This window comes from Heterocephalus glaber, unplaced genomic scaffold (assembly GCF_053883595.1).
Source record: "Heterocephalus glaber isolate CG9 unplaced genomic scaffold, H.glaber_assembly_v1.0 deba00000896, whole genome shotgun sequence".
Lineage (NCBI taxonomy): Eukaryota > Metazoa > Chordata > Mammalia > Rodentia > Bathyergidae > Heterocephalus > Heterocephalus glaber.
This window is the reverse complement of record NW_028258170.1, coordinates 3654178-3681708: the sequence shown is the minus strand read 5'-3', so window position 1 is coordinate 3681708 and position 27531 is coordinate 3654178. Positions and strand designations below refer to the sequence as shown.

The 27531-nt window shown below is 39.6% G+C and overlaps 2 pseudogenes across 1 annotated transcript in view; both read left to right on the top strand.

Moving 5' to 3' along the window:
* The window catches only part of LOC106008074 (olfactory receptor 10AG1-like), a 144617-nt pseudogene that overhangs the window by 96713 nt on the left and 20373 nt on the right, over window positions 1-27531 (top strand). The gene's annotated exons all lie outside the window — the stretch shown is intronic.
* Window positions 1-27531, top strand: part of LOC101702887 (olfactory receptor 5W2-like) — a 31602-nt pseudogene that overhangs the window by 199 nt on the left and 3872 nt on the right.

The window sequence follows — 27531 nt, the reverse complement described above, 5'->3', positions numbered from 1 at the left end:
TGAGATTAATCATTTCTTCTGTGATGCCCTTGCTCTCCTTCTACTATCTTGCTCAGACACATGGCTAAATGAATTGGTGATATTCATCACTTCTGGGTTTATTGAATTGAGCACCATCTCAGGAGTCCTTGTTTTTTATTGGTACATCATTTTATCAGTCTTAAAGATGCACTCTGCTGAAGGGAAGTTTAAGGTTTTTCCACCTGTGCCTCCCACCTCGCTGCTGTTGCCATTTTCCAGGGAACTATTCTCTTCATGTACTTCCAGCCCAGTTCTTCATAGTCCCTCAATCAGGACAAGATAACCTCACTGTTTTACACCCTTGTGATACCCATGCTGAACCCTCTGATTTACAGGCTATGGAACGAGGATGTGAAGGAGGCTCTAGAAAAGCTGAGAAGTAAAAGGTGGTTTTAAGCAATTCTCTTATAAGTGCATACTCACATATTTACAGTGATGTTTTTTGTGTCACTCTACCTTATCAGTCTTGAATAAATATGTGCTACTCCTTATTTAGAGAAATTTTGCTAACATTTTTAGGTGTGCCAAAGTTTTATTTGATCTTTCTTCCATTCAGTAAAGTTGAGTGAGGGTTTATTGATTGACTTTGAATATATTTACGTGTTTTTATCCCTTGGCAAATCTACTAGATTATTCACATGTGAATCTTATGTTTCAGTAGAATACAAATATTAATAGAGAATTAATTCATGTTACCTGAAATTCTCATAAATATATTATTGACTATTTGCAGAGCAACAGTTTTAAATCTTATAAGCAGAACAAAGGCTTAGCTGCATGAAGGTATGAAAAATATGCTTGCTTTAGAGATTAAGGGACTCTAGGCAGAGCTTTTTTTGTTTCTCTCCAGAGAGAATGACAATCTTTATTTTTTAATTTTTTTCCAATCATTAATTTTTTGGGTACATTTCAGGTATACAATATGCTGATATCAATTATTGGGATTTTGTACCTTACATAATGTATCTTGGATCTTATTTTTTCCCCATTCCCCTGTATTCCCTTCAACCCCTCCAACCCCCCCCTCCCATTTACAAAGACCTTGTTTCCAATTTTTTCTTTTCTATTTATTCCTTTCCCTTCTTTCCTTTCCACTACCCTTCCCACTTCCCCTTCCCCTATGGATCTTTTCTTCCTATTTCACATTATATATTATACATTTTGATCCTTATTTATACTTTACATTTAAAATGAATAGCATCAAGCTGCATATGAAAATCTTAGTGTTGCTCTATTATTGCCATGTGACTCAGTGATTATATTACCTGCCATGTGACTCAGTGATTATATCACCTGTGAGACAATACAATTATTTTGAAATAAGGAAATGGTGAAAATTAGCATGTCCCTGTACTTTTTCTAGGTCCACAAATGATTCCTGTGTACAAATTTAAGCAGCACTTAGAAAGAGAAAACCTCAATGCACCTGTTCTTTCTCTCTAAAAACCTTGAGGGCTCCTCTTATCTGCAAAGCATTCATAGGCCCTCTTGCCTGATTTTACAGGGAGGATCCTATGTTTCATCACCTGATGCCACAGAGGCTTGCTAAGTTCCCCTGACTGTTAGGAAGCTAGTGAAGCTGCATTATTTTAGATTCAGCACAGTCAGCATTTGCCAGAGGCACCAATTCGTTGGAGTTCCACAATAGCCTCTCCCTGTGGTCCTGGGGCTGCTACAACATCACAGCTGTTACTGATTCTTGTCTGATGAATATATGTAAGCTGTTATTGCTAAAGTATACACATCATTAATCATTTTTAAAATTTTGTTCTTGACCATTTAGTATGATGTTGGCTGTTGGTTTTTCATAGATAGCTTTAATCAAGTTGAGATGAAGACCTTCTATTCCAATTTTCTGTAGGATTTTTATAATGAATAGGTGTTGGATTTTGTCTAATGCCTTTTCTCCATCTATTGAGATAATCATATGGTTTTTGTTCTTGAGTCTGTTAATTTAGTGTATTACATTTATTAATTTATGAATGTTGAACCATCCTTGCATCCCTGGGATAAATCTGACTTGGTCAGGGTGTATGATCTTCTTGATAACCCTTGTATTCTGTTTACCAGTAGCTTGTTGAGGATTTTTGCATCAATATTCATTAGGGAGATTGGCCTGTAGTTTTCTTTTTCAGTTGTGTTTTTCCCTGGTTTTGAAATCAAAGTAATAATTGCTTCCAGGAATGAATTTGGAAGCTTTGCTTCCCTTTCAATTTCCTTCATGAGTTTCAAGAGTAATGGTGATATTCTTCTTTAAATGTCTTGTAGAATTCAGCAGTGAAGCTATTAGGATCTAGGCTTTTCTTTGTTGGTAAATTTTTTTTATCACATTTTCAATTTCACTCATTGTAATTGGGATGTTTTGAATTTCTATACCTTCTTCATTTAACTTTGGCAATTCATATGTGTCTAGGAATCTGTCCATTTCTTCTGTGTTTTCCATTTTATTAGAGAACAAGTTCTCAAAGTAAGAATTGATGATGCTTTGGATTTCTCCTGGGTTTGTTGTGACTTCACCTTTTTCATTCTTGATTGCATGTATTTGAGGCTTTTCTTTCCTTTTTTGATAAGGTTGGCTAAGGGTTTATCTATTTTATTTGTTCTTTTGAAAAACCAACTCTTTGATTCATTAATTTTTTTATCATTCTTTTAGTCTCCATTGCATTGATTTCTGCTCTGATTTTTATAATTTCCTGTCTTTTATGAGCTTTGGGTTTGTTATGCTCTTCTCTTTCTAGGAGCTTGAGGTTCTGCATTAGGTTATTTATTTGCGTTCTGTTTTTCTAATATGGGTATTCACTGCTATGAATTTCCCATGTAGGACTGCTTTCATTGTGTCCCATAGATTCCTGTATGTTTTACAGGTATTATCAGTTATTCGTAGAAACTGTCCAATTTCTTCTTTAATTTCCTCTGTGACCCATTGTTTGTTCAAGAGGATGTTATTTAATTTCCACATATTTGTAGGAGTTTTGCAGTTTCTTATGTCATTGATCTCCAATTTTATTGTATTATGGTTTGAAAATATACAGGGGGTAACTTCAATTCTTTTACATTTACTTAGACATGTGCTATGAACTATCATGTGGTCTATTTTAGAGAATGGCCTACGTGCAGCTGAAAAGATTGTGTATTCTGATTTTGTGGGGTGGTGTGGGAAATTGTAGAATTTAGTTATCTAGTTATAAGAATTGATCACAAGAAGTTTGTTAACTGAGAAAATTAAGTCATTTCTGGGAAATTCCACAAGTCTGTTTGTTAAAAGAATGCCAGAAAACTTTAAGAGATGTTGTAAAAGTCTCACAGGAGAAAAACAGGTTTTCCTAGTTTTCTTATTTACCATTGCCTGGGATCAGAGGACCTTGACCCAATGGCTCTATGGGTGGTAAGAGAGATATAACTCACTATGCATATCTGTGATGTTTGTGGTGGGCCTGTGGGCTTGATTTTGGCTGAAATCATCCTGCTCTCTTGATACTATCCGATAAGAAGAGGGCTGTGGTGTGCTCTTTGATATACAGGATTGGTGAATGGAAACAGGGGACTTGTGAATTCGCCTGTAGCTTTTATTAGTCACTTAAAGTCATTTGTCAGGAGGTTAAAATCAGAAAGACGATAGATAGAATAACTGAGCTGCTTTCCTACATGTATAAAAGCCTTATTTCTTTCCTTTGTGATTGTTGAACAGTGTCAGAGGAATTAAACTGCTCTTCATCCCCCAGGTTGTCTCCTTTTCTTTCTTTAAAAGTTGGTGCTTTCCAGGGTCTCAGGTCTCCTTCTAGAGAGACCACTGACAGGGTGGAACACTCTTAAACATCTATTAAGTCCATTTGTTCAATAGCTTGGTTCAATTCTAGTATTTCATTGTTAATATTTTGTCTAGATGATCTAATTGTGATAAAGGGGTATTAAGATCCCCCACTGCAACTGTATTAGTGCTTATTTGGTTTTTCATGTCCATTATTATTTGTATTGTATAGTTGGGGGCATTTGTATTTGGTCCATATATATTTATGATTGTCATCTCTTCCTCTTGGACTGTTCCCTTCACAAGGATGCAATGACCATCTTTCTCTTAATTAATTTTAGTTTGAAATCTACTTTGTCTGCAAATACAATTGGTAGCCCTGCTCTTTTCAGAGTTCCTGTGGCATGGAGAACTGTTTTCCATCCTTTTACTTTCAGTCTATGTATTTCTTTTTGAGTTAGGTGTTTTTCTTGTATACAGCATATTGTTGGATTTTGCTTCTTAATCCACTCTGTCAGTCTATTTCTTTTGATTGGTGAATTGAGACTATTAACATTGATAGTTATGATTGATTTTGACTCATCCTTGTCATGATGTTTTACTATTGGTGATTCTTTTATTTCTTGTTTCTGTTTTGTTTTGTTTTTTCCCTTTTGCTTTAGTTTCTTACCTTGGCTGGTGGCTTCCCTCTGTTGGGGTCATGGAGTTGTGATCTTCATTGTGCTTTTCTAGGATATTGCTTAGGATTGTTTGGAGTGCTGGTTTGGTATTCATGAAATTTCTTAGTTGTTCTTTGTTGTAGATGTATCTAATTTCCCCATCGAATTTGAAAGATAATTTTGAAGGATACAACAGTCTAGGTTGGAAGTTATTTTCTTTTAGGGCTTGAAATACTTGACTCCAGGCTTTCCTTGACTTGAGGGTTTGTGTTGAAAAATCTGCCATGATTCTAATAGGCTTTCCTTTATAGGTGATTTGTTTCTTTTCTTTAACTGACTGCAGGATTTTGTTCTTCTGTTGGGTTTCTGGGATCTTAATTATTATGTGTCTAGGTGTAGATTTTTTTTGATCATGGCTAATTGGAGTTCTATATGGCTCACTTGTCTGAATGTCCAATTCTAGACCTCTGTCTGGGAAGTTTTCTACTATTACTTCTGTGAACAGTTTTTTTATGTGAATTGTATCTTCTCCTGGATTCCTATCAGTCTTATGTTATTCTCCCTTGCATCATCTAGCAGCTGCTGGATTGATTTCTTGTGGTCCCTTACTATTTTAAAGAAATATCTGTTTTCATGGTCCTTAAGCACAATCCTGTCTTCTATATCTGTTATTCTATCTTCAGATTTCCACAATATGCTATGCATGCTTACAATGGAGTTTTTAATCTCCTGAATATCTGTTTGAATCTGTTTCATGGACTCCATTTCTTTCTTATGTTGGGTGATCATGGTTTCTATTTCTTTCTTATGCTGGGCATTCATGTCTTCCAGCATATTTCTAAGCTCATCAATTTTAAAAAATCTGTTTCTGTTCTAGAGCCTCTAATTATGTCTTTCACTCTCCTCACCATCTCTGTAGTTATCTGGGAGATTGTTTCTGCTTTGAATTTTTCTAGAGCCTCATTCATCTCTTTTGTTACTTCCTGTGATATCAGTTCAGGGTGTCCAGGTGGTTAATTATCAGACTTTTCCACCTAGTTTTCCCTAGAAATTGCCTTTTGTGGGATGGAAGCCTATGTGTGTGACTTGCTTAAATGTCTTTTCATTTTTGTTTTTGGTACTTCAGTTATATGTCAATGAGTGCCAGGAAGCTAGTCACAGACCCCTGAGATTCAGACAGACTTCTGGCTGCAAGTCCTAAATTGAGCTCCCTGCCTTCCCACAGGGCTGAACTCCTCAAGGCTCTTCTACAGGTTCCAGCTGTCTTGCTCCTGAAAATAGTCCAGGATCAAATGGGAGGTGATGATCCTCTAACTTACCAAGTATGGTGGTCTGGTGTGCCTATATTGCAGAGATTCTCTTCACTTTTCCAGTGGGCTTCAGTTTCCATCAGGGAGCCTGAAAGAGGCCCTCTCTCTGCTCTTCACCTCTGCAACTCAAGACAATGGTCTTTATGTCCCCCTGTGCCTCTGTAGTGTGGAACCCGGTAGCTGCACAGCCAAGAGGCCAGAGGCAGGGGTGGGGGATGGGGCGTGCCAAGCTGGTTCCCTGTGGGCCTGCAGTGGGGGGTGGTGTCCTCACAGTCTCCTGGATGCAATCAGGTGGGGTAAGCCAGAAGGAGCAGGGTGCAGCTACCTGCATCTGACCACATGCCCAAACTTAAATTTTGTTCTTTATAGTTTTTTATTAATTTTTTCCAGTAGGAACAAAGTGATATAAATCCCCCAAATGCTGCCTGACATTCCAGAAATTCTTCCTACTTCCATCATTGTAGATCAGGAAGTTCAAAACTCAGTAAGAATCACCACAAAAAAATAAATCAGAGGAGTTTGCCTCTTGATTCTTTAGCTTGAGTATTTCAAAGGGACAAGTAGCCATCTTAGTCTAATTTAATAAATTATTATTGAGTTCTTTGATGCAAAGAATGACTTCCTATTAAACATAAAAACTTCCTGTTAAAAATAAACATTTTATTCTAAAATTGTGAGGATAGGAAATCAAGATTCCATTGCATCTCTCAATGTTATGAGCAGCTGCCTCTTTTCCCACCCTTTGATGTCAAAATTCACTGTTGGTGAGTTAGAAGAAATTCTATCACCAAGTTGGCATGTCAGATACAAAAACAAATAGAAAACTAGCTAGAAATTATAGCATTCAGAGTAGGATTCCTGTGACCATTTATTAACCTGCAAGGACACAGTAGAACTAAGCACGAATACATAAGTAAAAATAGAGGTAAACCTCACAGACAAATGCACTGAGCTCAGGACACTTGCAATATCTGCAGATGGGCAGACACAGAGGGGAGGATGGGAGCTACATTTATCCACCACAGAGTGGGCACTGTGTTCCTCCCCAGCAAGGTGCCTCTGCAGACAGCTCTGGCATCTCTGCCCTCTGAGTCCCAACAGTGAGCCTTGAAGTGGACCCCTGCAGTGGGAGATGCTGCTGCCCCTCTGTCAGTAAGGAGCTGCTGTTGTGCCATCCCAGGGATAGAGATACCACCTCCTGTTCAAAACATGCAAATGCCCTGACCACAGAGCTGCAGCTTTTTCATGAACACCCTCCTTTCAGACCCTAGTTCCACAGCCAAATTGTGTGCACCCTTGCCAGAGACATGAGAAACACCCAATAGCAAGGCAGTGTGCATGCTGGGCCCTGTTTTACTGCTGCACTGCATTCACCCCAGCCTACAGTCACCTGTGTGAGTGAGTGTGTGTGTGTGCCTGTGTGCAAAAGCATGCTTTGCACAATTGCTGCCATAGTCTGAAAGTGACCTTGAAATGTTCAGGTTGAAACTTCATTCTTTTTTGATGTCATTAAGAAGTTGGGCATTTTGGAAAAATATTAGCTATAAGGGCTTTGCCTTCACACCCTCATGGTGTCCTTATGAAGGAGGTCAGAAATCTCCCTGGCTCTTCTGCTTTGTGAGAACATAGCTTTTGGCTAATCTAGTGCCATTGAAGGACACTAAAAAGATGGCATCTCTGAAAAAATAAGCCTTCACCATTGCCTGCTGGTCACTTGTTCTTGCACTTCCCAACCTCCTGGATTGTAGCAATAAATTCATGTTGTTTGTCAGTCACCCAGTTTAAAGCATTTTATTAAAGCTGTAGTAAGAACCAGCACTCAGCAGCACTCATACTGCACGTGATGGCAATGATGGAAGCTATCACCACTCTGAACCTCAGGTTTGTAGCTCTTGAATGTGTGCTCCTGCTTGGTCACTGCATGGGCACAGCCTGTCAGCCCCTGGGGTCACTTTCACCTTCATGTGCCCTGAGTGACACTCAGTGTCTGGAGCGGCCCCTTTGACAGTGATTTCACTACTAGAGGAAAAGGGAATGGAAAACCATGGAGCCCTTGCCCAGGACCACACCTACAGCCCTCTCTGCTACCCAGAGTTGATCCTGAAGATCCCTGCAGTATCTGCCAATGCTGACTCAAACCAATAGTGCTACACAGAAACCATCACGGTTCCCTCAGTGCAAGAAGAGTAACTTTCCCCACTCAGACAGGGCGTTCACACTCTTCCAAAGGGGAAAGTCTTTCCACAGGGAAGACAAGAAAATCAATCTAGAAAGTGACCACTTCCTCAAATGTGCAGCTATCAGTGAAATAAGACAAAATACATACATACAAACTAAGAAAATTTATCTCCACTGAAGGACAGAATAAAATTTGAGTAACTGTCTCCAAAGAAAAAGACATCTGAGAATGACCAGGAACATAATTAAACAAGCAGTTTCAAGAATGCTAGTGAAGATAACAAATATACAAAGAGATAATTTCACAAAATCAGGAAATCAATAAGTAAACAAATGAAGAACTGTAAGAGATATCAAAGAATACAATAGCTGAAAAATACAACAGAAATGATCCCAAAGGTGAAAGTGTTAGATGCAGTGAGAAAGAACCAACCAGAGACCAATATTAAATCCACACAGGAGTTTATTATCAGCTGGGACCCAAGCTGAGCATCAGGCTCGAGCCCTGACTGGGGGGAGACAAACGTGTTTTATACACCCTTGAGGTCAACAGTTTCTAGGCCCCTCTATGGGATAGAACTAGCAAAACAAACAAAAGGCACAGAAGCAGAATGTCCTGCTATTAGAACATTTGTAAAACAATAGTTGATTAATTGTTATTTCTAAAGAGACTTTCTAAGGGGAGGAGGTTTCTAAGCTTCCTCCTTCTGAGTTCATCTAAAAGGTAGGCAGGTGGGTCAACCAACACTATGGAATCTGTTGTTCTAACTGGGGTCCTTCATTCCCCACTGGCCCTTGTAACTTAATCAAATCTTTGAGTTCTGTATTTGCTCTTTGGATTCTTCTTCTAAAACGTCTTCCAAAATCTCATAATTTTGTCTCAACACCATCAGTTTCACCGCATCAACCCTGTGTCTAACATATTTAGTCAGAGCATTTATAATGCAAGGTCCCACAAGCAAAAGCAGAAGTAAGATAACTAGGGGTCTGCTACAGCAGAAACTAGGGTAGTTAACCATGGGGACCAATCAAATAGATTTTGAAACCAATTTTGATCCTTATGTTGAGCATATTTAGGCTTTAAATTTTCTCTGACCATAGCTAAGGTATCTCTTATGACACCAGACTGATTAGCATAGAAGTAACAGGTTTCTCCTAGGGCTACACATAACCCTCCTTGTTTCATGAACAGGAGGTCAAGTCCCCTTCGATTTTGTAGGACCATCTCAGCTAGGGAATCAACCTGGTTCTCTAATCTGGAGATTGAGTCTTCCAGGTGGCCCAAATCCCTGGCTACTTGGTGGCTTAGGGCTTTAAAATTTGTGTCCTGAAGGATCAAGGAGGAAGTTCCAATAGCTGCTGACCCAGCTATTCCTAATCCCACCAGAATGGGCACTAAAATGGGGGCAGCCTGTTTACTCCTAGAATGTTCAGGGAGTTAATCCCAGATGTTTGCAGCCCCCTTTTCCATTATAATATGACTTGTGGAACAACATACTTGGTGACACAATGTAAAGTGGCAGATTGGGTAGCCAAGACTGATTTGGGAATGCATTTAGTCAAGCCCTTGGTGCATGCAAACCAAGCATTTTCTGGAGCCTTGTAGTAATGGGGGCCTGAGGCAGGGTGACTATTATAAGTATTATTACATAGATCTCTATAAGGTGATGTGTCTAAACTGTAATTTGTTCCTATTAGGCAGGTTCCTTTTCCTTGAATGTCCCCCAATGTGAGTCGAGGGTGGCTCCAATCACAACCTGATGAGGGAGACAAGTCTGGCATAGTCACAAGCCACAACCCCAGATAATATGGGGGCTTGGGTTGAGGGAGAGTGAACAATCTTTAGCCTTCTCAGGCCTGGATATGTTGAGGAGTAAATGGATGCTCATCGACACTTCCAGCACAGGGGTGGGGGTTTCATCTTGTGGTAATACAGTTGGAAGAGTGGAGAGTTTTGGTTTCTGAGTAGGCTAGGGCACAGGCTTAGGCCTTGCTATGGGGATAGGTAGAACAAAGTCCTTGCAGGGCCCCATAGGTTGCTCAACCCGCTGGCAACCTTGCTGGATGGTAAATTCTGACCCAGGACCCCACCCAGATACATATAATCTATTTCCCCATGTCCTTCCAGTTACCCACCCAGGATCTTCCAATCTTTGGGGTGCAATGGTAATCAGGTAATATATGCCAGTATCACAGGGTTTATCATGATATAAGGTGGTGGGAGGCATTTTAACCAGGGATCTGTAATTTGAATGGACCAAGGAGCTATAGTCTCACATCCTCACTGGGGACAGTGATAGTCATTGCCATTACCATCACAATATGGGTCTTCATTTTCTGGACATACATAGTATTGGACAGGATGGAGTTCCCATTTAGTGAGAGTACAGCACTCAGATTTTGCACAGCCCCTGTTCACATTATACCAGGCCTCCTCAACCATATGACATAAGCTAGCAGTAAAGGTGACCTCGGATTGGTCGGGTCCTCTTTCTATACTTGCCAGGATTTTTCCACTTGAAGTCAGTCAATTCTCAGGTTTCTGAAAGTGGAAGAAATAAGTCATTTGTTCCCCCAAGCTGACATGATTGATAGAGAATATATACCAAAGTACTAGTCCTCTTTTCCCAATTTTAACTTTAAGTCTCCTGAGGCACTTAGAATCTTCCATCATGCTGGCTCTGGGGTCTCTGCTGGTGTTGACTTGACCTGGGTGTGATGAATCCAAGCTGTGACCACAGCTACTTTGACCACGGAGGGGGTTACCAAAATAACAGGGTATGGGCCCTTCCAACGCAGCTTGAGCCTTTTAGTCTGATGTCGGCATATCAGGACCAGGTCTCCTGGCTTGAAACTATGGGGCTGGAATGTCACAAAGGGTTTTTCTTGAGCCTGCTGTATTTAAGCCTGGATCTCACTCTGAAGAATCTGTTAGGCTTGAAGAAACTGAAGTAAAGAGACACAAGAACTCTCTGTTATCTGTTCAAGCTTTAACTTAGGGAGGAGTGGTGGCAGCCTCCCATACAAGATTTCAAAAGGGATATACTTGTCAACATATGGGGTAGATGTAACTCTTAACAAGGCTAGAGGAAGCAGATTGAGCATCCTACTACCAGTTTCTAGAACATATTTAGTCAGGGTTTCTTTCAGGGTTCTAACCATCCTTTTTTACTTTCCCTGAACTTTGTGGGTGATAGGCACAGTGTAACTTCCAATTGATATGTAGTGTTTTGCCAACAATTTGGATATCTGTGCCATGAAGGCAGGTCCATTGTTGGACCCCAGGTAATGAGTGATGCCAAATCAGGGAACTATCTCCTGGAGCAAAGCCTTAGTTACTATGTTGGCTGGTTCTCCATGAGAGGGGAAAGCTTCTACACAACCTGAGTAGGTGTCAACCCATACCAGTTAATATTTGAAACTATTGCTGGATTTTATTTTGGTGAAATCAAGTTCCCAATGTTCCCCTGGCTCTCTTCCCCATAGTCGATTACGTTCACTACTTGGTCTTGTCTTGGAGTTTACCTGTGCACACACCTGACACCTGGAACTGATGTCCTGGACCATAGAGGCCAGTCCTGGGATTGAAAACTTAGAGCTCATTAGTCTTTTTAACTTTGATTCTCCCAGGTAAGTTAAGTGATATAACTGATGAACAAGTTGTCACCCCAGGGCTCAGGGGAGACAAATTTGTTTGTTTGTCCTTTTCCATCAGCCTGAGTCCAGTTTTGTATCCCCTTGCTTTTGGTTTTCCTCTTCCTCTTCTGGGGTATGAATGGGTCTTTCTGGCAGGTAGCCAAAGGGTCAGATGGTCAGAATGTCTTATGGCCCCACTGGTTCTCTGGCCACTCATCGAGCCACATCATTGGCCTCTTGGTTACTGCGGGCCTTGAAGATGTCTCCTTTTTGGTGTCTTTTGCAATGAATAGTGGCCAATGCTCTGGGTTCCCAAATTGCCTCCAATAAGGCCAAAATTTCTTCTTTATTTTTGATAGTTTTCCCTTCTGATGTCAATAGCCTGCTCTGCCTGTAGATGTCGCCATGCACATGGGCAGTGGTGAACGCATACTGCTTGTTAGTGTGGATGTTTACAGCCTTATCTCGACCTAACCTTAGGGCTTGAGTTAAGGCTATTAGTTCAGCCCTCTGTGCTGATGCCCCCCTGGCTTAATGCCTGTGCCCAGTATACTTGTCCTTCTGGACTGACTATGGCAGCCACTGTGTACCTGACTCAGTCTTCCAAAAAACTGCTACCATTGGTTAAGGAGGTCTTATCCGGGTGTTGTCAGGTCTGGGCAGTTGGTGGTGGAAGTTGTCAGAGTGTCCAGACATTCATGGAGGGGCATGTGTGGGTCGGAGTCTGGGAATAAGGTGGCTGGATTAAGGGCCATTTCTTGGGTGAATTTGATGTGTGGCACATCCAGCAACAGGGCCTGGTACTGAGTCAGGTGCGTGTTGGAGAGCCATCATTCTGGGGCTCCTCTCTGCAACCTCTCCACCACATGGGTGCAGTGATGACTAGGTCCTGTTCCAGGCTGAGCTTATCTGCCTCTTTGATCAGGAGGGTGGTGCCTGCAACTGCCCTCAAACAAGTAGGCCATCCACTTGCCATAGGATCAAGTCTTTTATACAGGTAGGCCACAGGTCTGTTCCAAGGCCCTAATGCCTGGGCTAGCACTTCTTTGGCTATGGCCCCTCATTCAGCCACAAACAATCAAAAGGGCTTCATGACATCAGGTAAGGCTAGGGCTGGTGCTGACACTAAGGCTTCCTTTAAAGACAAAAATGTAGCTTTCTCCTTTTCTGTCCACACTAGGGGAGTGGTTTCCCCCTGTGGTGGCTGAAGAAAGTGGTTTGGCAATCTTGGTAAAACCCAGAATCCACAGCCTACAATAACCCACTGTCCCTAAAAATTGTTGCACTTGTCTCTTATTGGTGGGTGGGGGGATTCGTAGGACAGCTTGTATCTTCTGAAGAGAAAGCAGTCTGTTTCCTTTAGTGAGCTGGTAGCCTAAGTATGTGGCCTTGTTTAAACATAATTGGGCCTTCTTGGCTGAAACCCAGTAACCTAGTTGTTCTAACAACTGTAAAAGATCTCAGGTAACTTTTTGACACCTGTCAGTGTCTTTTGCTGCAATCAACAGGTCATCTACATACTGTAGTAGAGTCACCTTGGGGTGGGTGGCTCAAAACAGGGACAAGTCTCTATTCAGGGCTTCATCAAAGAGAGTTGGGGAGTTTTTCAAACCCTGAGGTAATCTAGTCCAAGTTAATTGACCAGAGTAGTGGCTGTCTGGGTCCACCCATTCAAAAGCAAATAAGGGCTGGCTTACCTTGGCCAGTGGGATACTGAACAAGGCATCCTTGAGATCCAGAATGGTATAGATCTGTCTCTAAGGGGGAATTAAGCTCAGCAACATGTAAGGATTTGGGACCATGGGATGAATGGTTTCTACCCTTTTGTTGACTTCTCTCAAGTCCTGGACTGGTCAGAAGTCATGTGTGCCTGATTTCTGGATGGGAAGGAGAGGGGTGTTCCAGGGGGAGTTACATGGCAAGAGGATTTCAGCAGCAAGGAGCTTCTTGATGTGAGTCCATTTTTTTCTTTGGCCTTTTGTCTGATTGGATATTGTTTTACTGCAATTGGTGTTGAGGTGGCGTGTAGAGTGACCACCACTGGGGGTTGATGGGTGGCCAGTCCTGGGGGGTTAGTCTCTGCCCATACTCTAGGACACAAGGTGGTCAATTCCTGAAGAAATTGAGAGTCTGAGGTTTTTGAGTCCATAGGTGTCATATCTAGGAGCAACAGATATTCCTCTGATAGGGGACAAGTAACAAGAATTTTGGCAGGCTTGTTACCAATTGAAAGACTAGCATGCTGGCCCTCAAAGGATATTGTAGCTCGTAACTTTTCAAGTAAGTCCCTTCCCAGCAATGGGTATGGGCAATCTGGGATCACAGGAATGAGTGTGTCACCCTATGGTGCCCAAGGTCCACTGTCCTTTCTGTAGTCCAAGGGATGCCTGTAGTAGTGGTCCTAGTGTCTCCCTGAACAAAAGGTTTTCTTTTTGTCATTGCCCTAGTGGTTAGATCAGAACCAAATGTGCTGCTCATGTATTGACCAGGAAAATTATAATTTTGACCCATACTTTGGCTTTTACTTTGGGCTCTCAGGGCTTAACAGATAAGAGCCCTGACACTCCTAGTCCTCTTCCTCCTGTATCATAAAAACCTCCAGTTTGCCCTTCTTGGAGGGGGCTCCTTTTTCCTCATAGGGACACTCATTTTTCCAATGTCCAATCCTCTTGCATCTAGCACATTTGTTCCTCCCCAAGTGGGGACAGTGTGAGTCCCCAAGGGGCTTCCCCTTCCTCCTGTCCAGAGGGACTGTTTCTTGTGCTTGGAGTGCAGCAATAGTGACCTTTCCCAGTTTCTTGGCTAGGACTTCCTCAGGGGCATCACAGTTATCATAAACTTTCTGGGCTATGCTCAGGAGTTCAGTCCTATTCTTTCCCTCAAATCTTCCAAATTTTGTAATTTCTTTCGAATGTCTGGGGCCAACTGGGAAATAAAGGCAAAATTTAAAGCTGCTGCATTTTCGGGATCCTCTGGGTCAACAGGAGTGAAAACTCTATAGGCTTCCAAGAGTCTCTAAAAATGCAGACGGAGACTCTGTTTTTCCATGGCAAACCTCACTTACTTTACTCAAATTAGTGGGCTTTCTGGCAGCTTCCCAGGATCACCCTAATAAGTGCTGGCGGTAGGTACACAGCCTCCTCCTATGGTCATCATCATTGGGGTCCCATTCAGGGTGCTGGGATGGAACTACCACTTCAGCACTGGCTGAATATCCCAGGGTTCCAGGAGTGATGCCAGTGTTTGGCCCCAGGGCCTCTTTGACTACCTGTTCATAAGTGTGGTCCTGTTCCTCAGTGGTGAACAGGATCTGTAAAAGCTGTTGGCACTCATCCAAGGTTGTCTGATGGGTATGAAAAACAGACTTAAGAAGAGAGATTAATGCCTGAGGTTTTTCAGAGAAGGGGGGATTTTGACCTTTCCAATTGTAAAGATCACTAGTTGCAAAAGGGACATAAATCAATCCTCCCCTGGGCTCTGTCTGTTTTAAAGGAAAAAGGGAGGAGGAATATTGGGCTGATGGACTGTAGTCCTGTCCCAATCGAGTATGGGGAGGTGAGCAGATCTGGTCTGAGGAGGAATCCAGAACTGAGAGGTCTCTGGTGGGAGATTCAGGGCCCCTACCCCAGGTGCTGATTCCACCCACATGATAAGGGGGAGGTTGGTGCAAATTGTCCTCAGGGCCAGACTGGAAAACGCCTTTACTGTTTGACACAACCATCAGAGAGGGGCTCTTTTCCAGTAGGTTCCAATTTCCCCTTCTTCTCCAATTCAGGGTTGCCAAAGGCTGATCAGCACTTGAACATTGTATAAAATATTTAGGGGGATCTTAAAACATATCAATCCAAATGTCAATATATGGGAATTGATCCAGATGTCATGGGCCCCAGACTCCCATGACCACATTTGGAAACTTGTGAGCAATGTGCATAGAATAATTTCCCACTGGGGGCCAACTGACTCTGAAACTGGGCCATTCTAATTGACACAGAGTTTTTACTTTGCCTTTAGAAAATTTCATGCCATATTCATCTTCCCTGTCTGTGGAATAAATTTTTGTGAAGTTATTCAAAACACAATCAAGTGGAGTTCCTTCTGTGGACTGTGAGGAACCCATAATTTTAGCATCTGAAAACACAAAAGGCACACAGAGCAAGAAGACAGACAACAATAAACAGACAAAGACAAACTTTGGCCAAGTAAAACCTCTGGGGCCAAATCGATACAGACCCCACCCAGGGAGTTGCCCTTCTGACTCTGACCCAGTGATTCTGCTTGCAGTCACAAAGAGACTGTAGATAGGGGAAACTGTGCTGCATCCAGCTTCCTCCTATCTACCCATAGTGCACTAAAAATCATTCAATTCTTACCTCTAGAGTCTTTCCCGATAAGCTCCTGTGGGTCAGTTGATCAGTGATAGGGCCCCACTGGGACCGGCCTACCCGGAGCTCCAGAATACTATCAGGGTGGCCTCTCCTTCCACAGACTTGTGTCCAGAGGGGCCAAACACTGCCAATGTCTGATCATGGTCTCTCCTAAAAACAAACAATGGCTCCAAGATAATAAGCTCCAGAGCAACTGGATATCTTGCTGGGGCCCTCAAGAATGTTAGACCCAGTGAGAAAGAACCAACCAGAGACCGATATTAAACCCACACAGGAGTTTATTACTGGCTGCAACCTGAGCCAAGCATTGGACTCGAGCCCTGACTGGGGGGAGACAAACATGTTTTATACACCCTTGAGGCCAACAGTTTCTAGGCCCCTCTATGGGATAGAACTAGCAAAGCAAGGGGAAGGTACAGAAGCAGAAAGTCCTTCTGTTAGAACATTTGTGAAACAATAGTTGATTAATTTTTATTTCTAAAGAGACTTTCTAAGGGGAGGAGGTTTCTAAGCTTCCTCCTTCTGAGTTCTTCTAAAGGACAGGCAGGTGGGTGAGGCAGCAATATGGAGTCTGTCTTGCTAACTAGGATCCTCCAGAAAGAATCTGTGACTCTAAGGCAAGTTATTTGAAAATATACAACCCAAGAAGAAAAATACTGAGAAGGAATGAAGAAAAACCTATAAGATTCATCAGAGAGCATCAAGATAGCTAATTTCACATCACAGGAGCTAAAGAAGTAGAAGAAAGAAAGAGAGGAAGTTGATGTAAAAATTAATGACCAGAAAGTGATGAAATCTGGAGAAAAATGTAAGTATGCAAGTGCAGAAAACTCAAATATGTGTAGTAAGGTTCAGTGCAAAGACAACTACACAAGTACATATTTTAGACAAACTGTCAAGTTATTGCTATGAGAGTGATGTCAGCAACATTTCAAAATAGTCACCTAAAGCTCCCATTTCCCATGGATAAGCCAAGTACACATCCATTGATAAGTCAATTTCATTGAGAGAAAATCAGAGAACAATGGAGAGGCTTCAGCTCACCAGGAAATTGAGAAAACATCCATATGAAATGTTTAGCAGAACATGAGGTGCATTCTGGCATTCTGTCATGGAACCTGTCCTGGGAGTGGCATAAAAAAGTGAGGAAGACATTCCAAACATTCAGCTTCTCCATAGGGAGACAAGGCTTTTGACCTCCCAGGATGAGAGAGAGGGAGAGGAGAGAGAGGGGGGGGAGAGAGAGAGAGAGAGAGAGAGAGAGAATGCAGTTCCAGTTCCAGGAAGCCTCTCCATACCATCGTAGAGTCCAACCTGTGCATGAATATCAGTATTTTCACAGATCATTCTTCCAGGCATTTATAGACAGTGGTAGGTGAACATTCATTCTTTGGATCACCATAAATGCAGAATTGGAGCATGGCTTTTGATATTCCACTTCCTGCTGCTACATCCAGACTCGGAGGGACTCACAGGATACTGCACATTCATTCTTAGCTTCCAGAGGCATCAAAAAATACCAATTTGGACAAACAGAAGGATCTGAGTAGCACTTTGTATTCCCTGGACCAATAAGTTGTGAGCTAGTTCTTCACTGGAGGCCAGCATGAGCACACTGAGAGAGATTGCTGATTTATCAAATGCAGAGTAGCAACAAAAGAATCAAGGAGATGAAAAAAGAAGCTCATTTATTCCAAATTTTAATAAAAAGTTAAAGGTCTAAAAACTAAGTGTGAAGTGAGATACATGACTCATCTGTCAAAGAATTCAAAACAATGCTCATTAAAATGCTCACAGGTTCTAGAGATAATGCAGGAATAAATTGAAATTTTCAATGAAGAAAAGGCACAAAAAATAGCAAATAGAAATATGAGAGTAGAATGATTTTTACAGCTGAACTTAAAATTCAATAGAAAGATTCAAGAGAAGATGAGGTCATTCAAAAATAATAACCTGAGAACCTAAAGACAATTAAATGGACAAAAAACAACATGAAGAGCAAAGTGGAGAAAATAGAGAAGGATTTAAGAAACTTATAGGACAATGCCAAGCTTAACTACATGCATGTTTTCCATGAGCCAGCAGGAAAGGAGAGACAGAGAAAAAGACAGACATATATTAAAAAATAAGATAGAACTCATCTCAAGCCACAGGCAAGATCTAGAAGGAATCTAAAAAGTTCTTCCTGGGGACACATCAAAATAGAAATATGAAAAATTTAATACAGAAGCTTAACATTTCTGGACTCAGCACAGAAATAGGGAACTGTTGCATACAAAGGAATCATCATAATGTTGTCAGAAGATTTTTCATCAGGAACCATGAAGAACTGAAGAATTTGAGATGACTCAAAATCCTGGAATGAAAAACACATATCAATCAAGACTATGGTAGCCAGAAAATTTACCTCTTAAAAATGGAGGTTATACAAAGACTTCCTAAGATTAATACTAACAGATAGTTTATCAGCTCTAGAACTACCTTATAAGAATGCTAAAGGGCCAGATGTGTAGGTGGAAGCCTGTAATCCAACACCGAGGAGGCTGAGACTAGAGGATTACCATGAGTTTGAGGCCAGCCTGGGCTACATAGTGAGTTCAAGGCCAGCCTGAGATACTGACAAAAAAAGAAAAGGAATACCACAGGTTTTTTATCAAGCTAAAAGCAAAAGGATGTGATTAGTACCATATGATGTAAAAAAAAAAAACTTTAGTGATAAAAATACTTTGTGAAATACAAAATATTTTAATTCCATAGTGGTGATGAGTTAATCAATTATCTCTCTAGTACAAAATTTTAAAAACCTATTAAAATAAGTTACAATAGGAAGTTCCTGCCTGCACTCAACTTGCCCATCCAGCCCACAACCCAGCAGCAATCCATTGGATCCCCCCCCCCCCAGCCTCTTGGCTGCACTGAGATCTGGTTCCACACTACAAAGACACAGAGGACACCGGACCACCAGTCCACTGTTCTGGGTAAGTTGGAGCGATCATCACCTCCCATTGGAATTGGGACTATCTCCAGGGGAAGGGCAGCTGGAACCTGCAGTATAACCCTGCAGAGTTCAACCCTACAAGAGGACAGGGAGCTCACCTTGGGACTTGCAGTCAGAAATCTGCCTGAATCTCACAGTTCTGCTACTGGCTTACTGAGACCCATTGACTTATATCTGCACACTGCTACCCATGTTGTCTATTGTGACAACAGAGACATACCCTGGAAGAGGCCCTTCATTTTTATTTTCATTTTTTATTTTTAAAATTAGTATTATTGGATTGTTTCTTTTTCCTCTTTTTTTCCCCTCTTATCTTTAACTTTTTTCCCTCTTACTGTTTGCAAATATTTGTTTTTCTCTCCTTTTTTTCTTCTTTCTTTTCTCTTTCCTTACTCTCTCTCTTACACTCACTCTCTTGCTGTCCCATATTGTTCATCTCCCTTTTTGTCCTTGTTCCGGCCCTCATTCAGAGTTCTTTATTTTTCTATTATTCTCTTTTTTCTTCTTGCCTGTGTCCTCTGGCCTCACTGCTAACCCTCCCCGATCCTTCTACCTATCTCTTCCTCCCTCCCCAACTCCTTCTAACTCTCCATCCGGAAGGGTAAATTGTTATATTGAAGAGTTTACTCACTATAGTCATATGTTGGGTTGGTCCTCAACCTTGATTTAATTCACACAGTTAAAGGTGATAGATTAATAATTACCTCAAAATGTCATTTTCTAAGATGTACTTGATGCAATGGTGTTGCTGATTGTATCACTTGGGCTAAGGTGTTGCTATTGATCTAGTCAGTGATCCTTCCTATTATAATGATACTGAGATAGCCTCAGAGTGATTAGAGACTCAAAACTTAAAAACCAGCTATATTTGAAAGTCACCTCTGAGAAGTAATCATTCCATAAGTGTTCTAATTATAAGCAACAAAGATACTTACAATAAGCAATTCCAAAGTATCAACCCAGGAGTTAAATCAAGTACAGTACCAAAAACAAATATGAGAAGACACTTAAGCAAGGCACAAACTCAGACTTCCACCCCACCAAGGGTTCCTGGGGGAAATGAGGTGGAAAAGTCCAATAACCAACCACTTGGTCACCCTGAGCTGATAGCACAGAAAGTAACAAAACAGATGAATGAGGCTCTAGAAAAATTCAAAGCAGAAATAATCTCCCAGATATCTGCAGAGATGGTGAGCAGAGTGACAGACATGATTAGAAGCTCCAGAACAAAAACAGATAAAAAATAGATGAGCTCAGAAACATGCTGGAAGCCACGAATACCCAGCATAACAAAGATATGGAAACCATGATCACCTAACATAAGAAAGAAATGGAATCCATGAAACAGAGTCAAACAGATATACAGGAGATTAAAATCTCCATTGAAAGTATCCACAGAAGATTAAGGGAATCTGAAGATAGAATATCAGATATAGAAAAAGGGATTGCAGTTAAAGACCATGAAAACAGATATTTCTTAAAATAGTAAGGGACCACGAGAAATCAATCCAACAGCTGCTAGATGATGCAAAGAAAATAACATAAGACTGATAGGAGTCCATGAAAAAACAGGAGAAAGCACAATTGACATAAAAAACCTGTTCACAGAAATAATAGTGGAAAACTTCCCAGACAGAGGTAGAGAATTGAACATACAGATAAGTGAGGCATAAAGAACCCCAACTAGGCATGATCAAAAAAATCTACATCTAGACATATGATAGTCAAGATCCCAGAAACCCAACAGAAGAACAACATCCTACAAGCAGGTTGAGAAAAGAAACAAATCACCTACAAAGGAAAGACCATCAAAATCACAGCAGACTTCTCAACACAAACCCTCAAGTCAAGGAGAGCCTGGAGTGAAGTATTTCAATCCCTAAAAGAAAATAACTTCCAACCCAGACTGTTGTATCCTGAAAAATTATCTTTCAAAATCGATGGGGAAATTAGACACTTCCATGACAAAGAACACCTGAGAAATTTCATGAACACCAAACCAGCACTACAAGCAATTCTAAACAACATTCTAGAAAAAGACAATGAAGGTCACAACTCCATGAGGCCCAAGAGATGGAAACCACCAGGCAAGGTAAGGCACTAAAGGGAAAAGGCAGGGGAGAAATAAAGAGCCAACAAAAGTAAAACTTCATGACAAGGATGAATCAATATCTATCAATTATAACCATCAATGTTAATGGCCTCAATTCACCAATCAAAAGAAGCAGACTGGCAGAATGGATTAAGAAGCAAAAGCCAAAATATGCTGTATACAAGAAACACATCTAGCTCAAAAAGAAACTCATAGACTGAAAGCAAAAGGAGGGAAAACAGTTCTCCATGCCACAGGAACCTAGGAAAAAGCAGGACAGCAATCTGATTTGCAGACAAAGTAGATTTCAAATCAAAACTAATTAAGAGAGACAAAGATGGTCACTATATCCTTGTGAAGGGAACAATCCAAGAGGAAGAGATGACAATCCTAAATATATATGCACCAAATATGAATGCCGCCAACTACACAAAACAAATATTAATGGACATGAAAAATCAAATAAACACTGACACAATTGTAGTAGGGGAACTCAATACCCCACTATCACAAATAGACAGATCATCTAGGCAAAAAGTTACCAAGGAAATTCTAGAACTGAACCAAGCTATTGAACAAATGAACTTAATAGATGTTTACAGAGTGTTCCACACCACAAAATCAGAATACACATTCTTTTCAGCTGCACATGGGTTATTCTCCAGAATAGACCACATACTAGCATGTAGGTCATGTCTAAGTAAATGCAAAAGAATTGAATTTACCCCCTGTATTTTATCAGATCATAATGCAATAAAATTTGAGATCAATAACATAAGAAACAGCAAAACCCCCACAAACACATGGAAACTGAATAACACCCTCTTGAACAACAAATGGGTCACAGAAGAAATTAAAGAAGAAATTAAACAATTTCTACAAATAAAGGAAAATGCCACTACAACATACAGGAATCTATGGGACACAATGAAAGCAGTTCTACATGGGAAATTCATAGCAGTGAATGCCCATATAAGGAAAAGAGAGAAAAGTCAGATAAATAACCTAATGCAGAACATAAAGCTGCTAGAAAAAGAAGACTATAACAAATCCAAAGCTCATACAAGAGAGGAAATTATAAAGACCAGAGCAGAATTCAATGCAATGGAGACTAAGAAAACAATGCAAAAAAACAATGAATCAAAGAGTTGGTTTATTGAAAGAATAAATAAAATCGATAAACCTTTAGCCAAACTTATCAAAAAAAGGAAAGGAAAGGCACAAATACATGCAATTAAGAAAGAAAAAGGTGAAGTCACAACAGACCCAATGCAAATCCAAAGGATCATCAATACCTACTTTGAGAACCTGTACTCCAATAAAATGGAAAACACAGAAACAATGGGCAGATTCCTAGGTACATACGAATTGCCAAAGTTAAATGAAGAAGATAGAGAAATTCTAAACACCCCAATTACAAAGATGGAAAATGAAAATGTAATAAAAAACTCACCAACAAAGAAAAGCCCAGATCCTGATGGCTTCACTGCTGAATTCTACAAGACATTTAAAGAAGAACTATCACCATTACGCTTTAAACTCATCAAGGAAATTGAAAGGGAAGCAATACTACCAAATTCATTCCTGGAAGCAAGTGCTACTTTGATTCCAAAACCAGGAAGAGACACAACCCAAAAAGAGAACTACAGGCCGATCTCCCTAGTGAACATAGATGGAAAAATCCTGAAGATACTGGCAAACAGAATACAGAGGGTCATCAAGAAGTTCATACACCCTGACCAAGTTGGATTTATCCCAGGGATGCAAGCTTCATTCAAAAATTGTATTCATAAATCAATAATAAATCAATACATGTAATACACTATATAAACAGAGTCAAGGACAAAAACTATATGATCATCTCAATAGATACAGAAAAGGCATTCAACAAAATCCAACACTCATTCATGATAAAAATCCTACAGAAAGTTGCAATAGAAGGTTTTTACCTCAACCTGATTAAGGCTATCTATGAAAAAACAACAGCTAACATCATACTAAATGGTCAAAAACTGAAAGCTTTCATTTCAAAATCAGGGACAAGACAAGGATGCCCACTATCACCACTCCTATTCAATATAGTTCTGGAAACATTAGCCACAGCAATTAGAAAAGAGAAAGAAATAAAAGGAATAAAGATAGGAAAGGAAGAAGTTAAATTGTCATTATTTGCTGATGATATGATACTTTACATAGAAGACCCAAAAAACTCCTCCAAAAGACTTCTAGACTTAATTGACAGATTCAGTAGAGTAGCTGGATACAAAGTAAACACTCAAAAAACAATTGCCTTCTTGTACACAAATAACAGACTCACTGAGAGAGAAATTAGGGAAACAATTCCTTTTACAATAGCATCCAAACAAATGAAATATCTAGGAATCAATCCCACAAAGGAATCAAAAGACCTCCACACTGAAAACTACAGAACTCTGAAAAAGGAGATTGAGGAGGATATAAAAAAAATGGAAAGATATCCCTTGTTCCTGGGTAGGAAGAACCAATATAGTGAAAATGGCCATACTTCCAAAACTACTATCTAGATTCAATGCAATGCTGATTGAAATTCCAATAATATACTTCACAGAACTAGAGAAAACAATCCAGAATTTCATTTGGATCCAGAAGAGACCTAGAATAGCAAAAGCAATTCTAAGTAACAGAGACATGGCTGGGGGCATCACTATCCCCAACTTGAAACTATACTACAAAGCTACTGTGTTAAAAACATCATGGTACTGGCAAAAGAACAGACCTGAGGATCAGTGGATTAGATTAGAAGATACAAAAACAACTCCAGACATACTCAGCCACCTCATCTTTGACAAAGGTGCCAACCACCATCCTTGGAGAAAAGACAGCCTATTTAATAAATGGTGTTGGGAAAACTGGATTTCAACCTGCCAAAGATTAAAACTAGACCCATACCTATCACCATGCACTAAACTAAGATCAAAATGGATTAAAGATCTAAATATTAAATCAGAAACTCTAAACTTGCTGGAAGATAAGTTAGGTAGAACTCTGGAAGACATTGGCAAAGGAAAAGACTTCATGAACAAAACCTCAGTAGCATGGGAACTAGCACAAAGAATCAACACCTAGGATCTTATCTTATTAAAAAGCTGCACTGCAAAAGAAACCACCAACAGAGCCAGTAGACAACCTACAATGTGGGAAAAAATTTTTAGCAGCTGTACATCAGACAAAGGACTATTTAGAATATACAAAGAATTGAAAAAATCAGACCCCCAAAATTCAAAGACCCAATTCAAAAATGGGCATCTGAAATGAACAGACATTTCCCAGACAAAGAAATAAAAGCAGCAAACAAATATATGAAAAAATGTTCAACATCTGTGGTCATTCCAGAGATGCAGATGAAAACAACACTGAGATTCCTCCTCACCCCAGAAAGAATGGCTGCTATCCAGAAATCTACCAATAACAAATGCTGGCTGGGGTGCGGGGAGAAAGGAATCCTTCTCCATTGCTGGTGGAAGTGTAGACTGGTGCGAACGCTGTGGAAATCATTATGGAGATACCTCAAAGAACTAGGACTAGAGGTCCCATTTGACCCAGCTATTCCCCTGCTGGGTATCTTCCCAAGAGAATTAAAAGAATCACACCACAGCAATATATGTGCACTCATGTTTATAGTGGCACAGTTTGTAATAGCCAAAGCTTGGAAGCAGCCCAAGTGCTCATCAATTGGAAACTCGATAAAGAAGATGTGGTATTTTTATAAAATGGAGTACTACTCAGCCATAAGGAATGAGAAACTAGAGTCATTTATAGCTAAATGGATGCATATTGAGGCCATACTCTTAAGTGAAATAAATAGGACACACTTGTGTAAATACCAAATAGTTTCTCTAGTGTGAGAAACTGATAGGGAAAACAAGGGTTAACATGATTAAAATGAATATTGGATAATTGGAAATAGGAAAAAAGGTCCAAAGATGAAGGGCTGAAGGGAGGGGAAGGGGAAAGGAAAGTTGGGAAAGGAAAAAATATGATAAAAGAAAAAAAAGATGGAAATAATGTTTGTATAAATAGGGAAGGGTGGAGGGGGTGAATGGTGCACAGGTAGTGGGGAAAAAAATAAGAACCAAGATGCATCATGTACAGGTACAAACACCCAATGATAAATGTAAATGAATTATATACCTAAAATGTACCAATTAATGAACTTAGGAAAAAAATTAGTAAAAAGAGAGCAAAAAATTTAGTTACAATAATTTGCTAAGCATACAGAACATAAAAAATTATCACATGAAAAACATAAAATATGAGAAGCGGGGAGCAAAATGGAATTTACATATGCAATAAATTCTTATTAACTTAAAATAGCCATTTACAAACACAAAGTGTTTTATGTAATCCTCAGGGTAAACCCAAATGTCTATTACAGTTACATAAACCAAATAGGAAAGCTCCAGAAATACCATTACAGAGAGCAATGAAACCACAAAGGAAGAAAGTAATAGAGGAAGAAAACAGTAAAGGGTCAACAAAACAACCAGAAAATAGTAGCAAATAGACACAATTAAGTCCATACCCATTAATAATTACATTGAATGTAAATATATAAAATTCAGCCATCAAATGTGTGGAATGTAAATAGCACTCAGACATTAAGAGAAGATGATTCTGACACATGCAACAACATAGATGAACCCTGAATTATATCGGGCTAAGGAATCCTGATACAAAGTGCACACATTGTAGCCTCTATTTAACTGTGCTCCTTGAACCAGCAAACACAGAGCCACAGAAACTGATGAATGGTCCCAGGTGACAGTGAAAGGAGAGAGAATGTGACTACTAATAGTTTTGGATTTCTTATTGTGGTGATGGAAAATGTTCTGGAATGAGATAGTGATCACAGATGCTCAACCTTATGAATACACTAAAACCAAAATAAGTGTCCAACTTTAAAGTATGAATATAAGTATAGGAGTCACATGGTAATAAAAGTAAAATAATTCTCTGAAGGATAATAATGCTCCTGTGTGAAGTCATAAAGGAAACTTTAAAATGGAAGAGAAACAAACAATAGACAACTGATGGTAATGATTAAGCACAGGTTTATTTGAATTTAAATAGATTCATACTATGGAAAAGGAAGGTTTATATTATATTATATAGTGTGTACACACATACAAAATGCTTTCTGGTTTTCTTCTTGAAATAGATCAATTTCATTATGATTATAAAGAATATAAGTTCACCTTTTGCTAAAATTGATGACATTCACAGGGGAGAATGCATAATGACAAACATAATCTCCCCAAACCCAGGGAAAATAGCATCAGAAACTAAAGTCCCAACTGCCACCTACCAAAACAAAATGCTCCCTGCTTAGTGTTTAGCTACTAAGACCTCAGGTAGGTTCAGAATCCTCAGATTTAAAGGTAGAGAAGAAAGGGAAAATAGTTTAGTTTTTGAGCAAAAAGATTTGTGAATAAAACATTTTATGCATGCCAAATTTAATAAATTGTTCTGGAAATTCTGGTGCTTGAAAATATTTTACCCTCAGAATAAAAAAATATGACTGAACTTCATAGTATCCACAACATAATATTTTGATTCTTTTATTCTAGTCTTGATACATAGCAGAGCCCTGATTCCTTTTATCATTGTATAAACATGTGCATGAATTTCATAGATTTTAAAATTTGTTTTATCTCAAAATTATTTTAGTTATTACACTATAATAAAGATATATGCAGATTCAACTCTATGTGAAATATATTCTGTATTTTCTTAGTCTTAAAATAACCCCACAAATATGAATCACTGTATTCCAGCTCTCATACATTCACAAAGAGATGTGAACACATTAAGTATTGGACACTTGCAGGAAATCACATACATAGCAAGAAAGCCTTTACATGACAGAATATTTACTTTACCTTGTGCTAATTCTATGTTGTAACACACAAGTCTATTTTACATATAAGGCAATGCAAGGTAAGGTGTTAAATTCTGTTGACTCTGCTTCTTAGTATATTTTTTCAGAGAACTTTTCCCTTGGAATCAGATCACTGCTACAAATAGGTAAAGTGTATTGTGATAAAACCAAGAAAAGCTTATATAAATGCTCAGTACAATGCATTTCATGTCACTTCTAATACTAAAGAAACAAGCAATAAGAAATGTAGTCTGGCAAATTTCAATATCAGTAACTTAAGTGCTTTTACTTATAGAAATAATGTAAAGTATTTTGAACCAGTCATGATTTTTAGGAATGTAATGTTATTAATTTGTGTCCACACAAATAATTTGAGGCATTGTAAATATATTTTCTTTTTCAAAAATTAACTTTATTGGTACATGGGAAAGAAAAAATATGAGAAAAGAAGGAAAAAATGGAAACAAAGATTTACAAATCTTACACCCTGTCTCTCCAATGTCTCTGTATGTTACACATTAATTTGAGGATCAAATGATATTACAGTTTATTCAACTCTATCCCCTGAGGTAAGGAAAGTAGGGTCC